This window comes from Vespa mandarinia, chromosome 13, assembly GCF_050613455.1.
Source record: "Vespa mandarinia isolate Hongniang chromosome 13, ASM5061345v1, whole genome shotgun sequence".
NCBI classification, from domain to species: Eukaryota; Metazoa; Arthropoda; class Insecta; order Hymenoptera; family Vespidae; genus Vespa; species Vespa mandarinia.
The window spans coordinates 3,267,501-3,272,500 of record NC_140822.1 but is presented as its reverse complement, the minus strand read 5'-3'; the positions used below and the strand labels follow the sequence as shown (position 1 = coordinate 3,272,500).

The 5,000-nt window shown below is 32.9% G+C and overlaps 1 protein-coding gene across 3 annotated transcripts in view; it reads right to left on the bottom strand.

The window, feature by feature from the left end:
- m (zona pellucida domain-containing protein miniature) overlaps window positions 1–1,544 on the bottom strand; it is a 31,064-nt gene extending 29,520 nt beyond the window's left edge. For all 3 annotated transcript variants that reach the window (XM_085660974.1, XM_035872237.2, XM_085660975.1), the window contains exons 1-4: window positions 1,465–1,544; window positions 1,131–1,177; window positions 765–966; window positions 1–77 (exon numbers count right to left, since the gene is read on the bottom strand). The exon at window positions 1–77 is cut by the window's left edge and continues 96 nt beyond it. The gene's annotated coding sequence lies outside the window, so the exon portion shown is untranslated. The remainder of the gene's footprint in view (window positions 78–764; window positions 967–1,130; window positions 1,178–1,464) is intronic.
- Between the last annotated feature and the right edge of the window lie 3,456 nt (window positions 1,545–5,000).

The window sequence follows — 5,000 nt, the reverse complement described above, 5'->3', positions numbered from 1 at the left end:
CAAGGCAGGAAGAAATAAAAATGTCGTCGATTTCTCAAAAGAAGGCGGCGAAATGCGAGCATCGTTGATCCTTCACCCTAAAAGAAAAAAGGAGTAATAAGTTGACTGAATGCATGAACAAGAAGAAGAAGAAGAAGAAGAAGAAGAAGAAGAAGAAGAAGAGGAAACAGAAGAAGAAAAAGTAAAGGAGAAGAAGAAAAAGGAAGAAGAAGAAGAGAGAAGATCAGCGTGTTCAACGTCGCGATCTTGGTTCGTTCACTTTCGTGCTCGCTGAGACGTTCTCGTCTGATTCTCACGAGGTTGTCGAGTTCGCGATCGATTCGAACGCCATAACATCAGACCCTAGACCACGTCCGTGCGTGTCATACAGGCACGTGAGGTGCATTTTCGAAGATACCAGTCGAAAGAATAAGGTCGTGAAGTGGCGCAACGGTCATTCTATTCTATCAAACCTCCTTTTCCTATTTTTAGTACTTTATTTCTATTACGATCAGGCACTTCAAATGCATTTCAAATGCATTTTACAATAGACTCCTAATTTTCCGTATTCAAAGGAATTCCTTTATAACGTTAGACTTTAAAATGTTTCTAAATAAATATGTCATATGTTAATCATTTCGAAGTAATCATTAAAATCATTAAATACCTTTCTTCTTTTTACCTATTACACATTTCTATGTACATTGTTAATACAATTTATATATTTATATATATATATGTGTATATATATATATATATATATATATATATATATATAAATGTACGTCGAACGAGAGCGGATGGACGCTTCTCCCGAGGCATTTCAAACTTGCACGGTCGTCGAGGCCGATCGTGACTTCTTTCCCGTTTTTTGCGGAGTGCAACGAACGTACGGTATCCTATTGTTCCAACTCACAAGCCCTCCACTTTCCGTCGTGCTTCCTCGCTTTCGTTCATCTTCGATCGATATGATCGACGAGATGATAACTAGAAATTTAATAAAACGATTCAATGACTCTATATACTCTAATAACTATGTCATACCATTGATGATATCTTATTACATAATAAAACGAACGATTACGTTGGATAACGTTTATAATAAATGTTTTATCAATCGTTTTGTTTTTTACGTATAAAAAGTGACTAACCTCACGTGAATCTCGTAAATTTTACGATCGATGGAAAATCTTATAATCTGAAAATATTAATTACAATATATTTCTTTGTATATGTGCATATATATGTTTATATATATATATATATATATATATATATTTTTTTTTTCTTCTTGTTTTATTTCTCCGCTCGTGAAATATTTACGATAGAAACGTAAGTGAATTTCTGTAAAGGTTAAGTTACGTCATCGATATTATAATAATTTTGTTCAAGTTCATGGATATAATTCTCATTAAATTTATCATAATAAAATATTCACGTTTGAGAATGATAGAAATATTTCGTAGAACAATTAAAGTATATTACTTTTCACTCGAAATCCTATTAAAATTTGTTCGTTTAAATAGAACGGAATATTTAATGAGATAAAGCAGATTTTTCCAATGATATCATTGCAAACTATCAATTATATTCGACCAATCAAATTACGCGTTATTAAAGAACGTATTCGATTGTATTACGATTGGTGGAAAATCTTACATAATATTCGATCGATATTTTTATTGGTTAAAAACGTAATAGCATACTCGAGACATTGATTGCAGCGCCCCTATGGTCATTATTGCGGTTTAAAATGTTCGTTGGTATAACGAAGTGCTTCGAATATTCGTTAAAATTTTTCAAGAAAATTTTCTTCAATTTCTAATATCATCACGTAAGTCTTTCTTATAACAAGCTTAAGATAATTATTATTAATTAATCGTAAGTTTCTGAATTAAATTAAATAACATTCTTCGCATTATATTCTTGTTTAAATAATAAGTACGTTAAAAAGGGGGAATTCAACGGATTGATTTATATGGCGGTGAAGCGGGGAGGAAGGTAAGAATAGTAAGAAAATCTTTTGAAACTTTATAAATTTGATTATCGATGTTATACTTGATAAATATCTTAAGTATTTATCAATTATTTGATAATATTTAAGCGCATCTCAATTTAGTTATTATACGATCGTGCAAAGTTATATCAAGTATAGTATGTGAAAGTTTCAATAAGAACAACTTCCTCTCGTGGATAGTTTTACCATGGAACATACTTAAAGTATTCTCCGTCATACTTTTTGCACTTTATCTTACGAATTGCATGCATAAGAAAAAGTTTTCTTGTCGCTTGTTTAGAAAATTATGGGCCCTTATAGCGATCTAGAGAGGCCGTCTTATTTTATACGTAATAAAGTCTCTTCGCATTTTCACAGGTCGAGAAGAGAGGAAGACTAGACAAAGAGAGAGTGAGAGAGAGAGAGAGAGAGATAAGTACGAAGGAACGTGAAAGAAAGAAAGAGAGAGAGTGAGAGAGCGAGTGAGAGAGAGAGAGAGGAAAAAAGAAGAAAGATGGCGATCATAGATATCATTCTTCGTAAATGCATCGTAACCTTTGAACTTTATTTATAGAAGTTGTCGGTAAGTAAGATAATCGCATTTATCAATTGAATTATATATTGTTCTTTATATTTTTATCGACTAGATTGGTAATTATTTAAAATGCTTAATGTTACGATGAGTAACCCTATTTAAATTACTTTCAAGTCACTTGAATTAATTAAAAGTGAGCGTTCGCTTGAAATCGTACGTTGTAATGATTATTAGATTCTTATAAAAAAAAAAAAAAGATTAAATAAATAAATAAATAAAAAGAAATAAAAAGACGAAGAGTCTTGTAAAGATTTAAAAAAAAGGAAAGATTTGTAAAAATTGTTCGCCTATAATGGCGAATTAAAAGCTTCTTTTTTATAAAAAAAAAAAAAAAAATTCGTACAAAAAGTAAATGAAATTATAAAATTATAGATCGATATCTTAGCGAGATGTGTAATATTAAATAATTAATTTGTTAATTCAAGTGGAAACGAGTTTATTTTCTTGCAGATTTTACGTTTTTTTTTATTATTTTTTTTTTTTTTTTTTTTTTTTTTTTTTTTTATTAGGAATGTCGTAAATGTTCTAAAAATAATTTTATATATGTATTTAGGACGGACGGAACTTTAAAAAGTAAGTAAATTTATGATTGAGTTTAAATTCATCTCGTAAATACTTTAATAATAATATCGCGTAAGAAAGGTACATGCCTTTCGAGATTTTATGCTTCCGTCTCTTTTAATTGGAATTCCATCGATGATATATACGTTCAATTGAAGAGAGAGAGAGGGAGAGAGAGAGAGAGAGAGAGAGAGAGAGAGAAAAGATTATATATATATATATATATATGTATATGTATATATATGGATAAATAAATATGATAGGATCTCCTTAAAAATTATTGGTTAACCTTTGACCCGTCTCGTTATTTAACATTATTACCATTACCGATCGTAGATTCTATTTTCAATGAAAATTCAAAATACATGATGTGTTAGTTAATCCGTTAGTTAAATTATGGATAAATGTGATCGTATTCCTCGTACGTGTAAGTTTTTTCAGGTCGAAAGGTCGAAAAAAAAAAATCTTCGGTATTAGGCGGCGGATGCACAATGACTAAAGATGACGACACGTTGGGAAATTTTATGGCGATCGAGGCTACCACCAACTGAGATATTCAAAGTACGCCAAACCGACAACAACGACAATGACAACGACAACGACAACGATAACTAAGACAACGACAACGACGAGTCTTGCATTCTTACACTTTTAATCTAGTTCTCTAAGCGGATCGAAGTAAGTAACCGGCGCCACGCGTCATATCCCACCAAAACGGATCTCTTGAGAATTATTGGTGCGAATCAATGGGGTTGCATTTGTAAGATAGATTATAAAATATAAAACATATATATATATATAAATATATATATATATATATGTATACATACACATATAGATAACAGATATCTTCCTTATACTATCTTTCTCTTTCTTCATCTTTCTTTCTCTTTCTTTCTTATATTGCAAGAGTAAGAGAAAAAGGAGATACAAACTTTCGCGCAGAAACGCTTTCCCTCGTCGATAGAGGAAGGACGATCGATGTCAAGGCCGTTCGCTGACGAATCTTTAACTGGGTGGAAGAAGTCATCCATTCGCGCTACGAATAAGGCAATCCCAAGGTGCTCACCTGAATAAACTCTCTTCTTCATGTATATACGTATGTATGTACGTAACTGACGTCTTACATGGATCCGACACCGGTCTATGTATGTATCTTGTTACTTGTTACATCCTCTAAGGCTATTCTACGATAACGCGTTAAAATAACGAATAATTCCTAATAAACGATCTCACGCGTCAAAGTATAAATCGGACGAACCAATAAATACCAATAAACGATATTCTAAATCATTATTCACGTGTTTCTTTTCTACTTGATATTATCTCACGTGTATGGCAACTATGTACGTAGAACGAGTACCAATAACGAGCAAATCCAAAATAAAAGTTGTAAACTACAGATGGGCTGGAGGAGAGATAAAGGATGGGGGAAATGAGGGTAGGCAGAGAGGGGAGGCAGAGGAGAGGGTAGATGAGAGAGAAAGAGAGAGAGAGAGAACGAAAGGGGAGCGAGCGACGTACTTTACGTTTTACGGTTAATTTAGTTTACGGCTAGTATATGTAGAAAGAAAGAGAAAGAAAGAGAGCAATGACCATCCTCTTTACGCAAACTGTATGCGAATGCGAGTTTAACGTCTTGAACTCAACAATACAGTGACTAGTTGAGTTAGCAAAAATCAGGATTTGGGTACGACAACCGGACGTGTGTGTTACCTAGCTATGATGATTTTGTACGTGTCATGCGATCGGTTAGGTAGACAAGCAGCCAGGCAAGCACGTACATATGTGGAACAACAAGCTTCTCTTCGGTAAATCGAGAACGTACCGACGTGAATATGGTGACACTGATGCCACCGATTCGATATA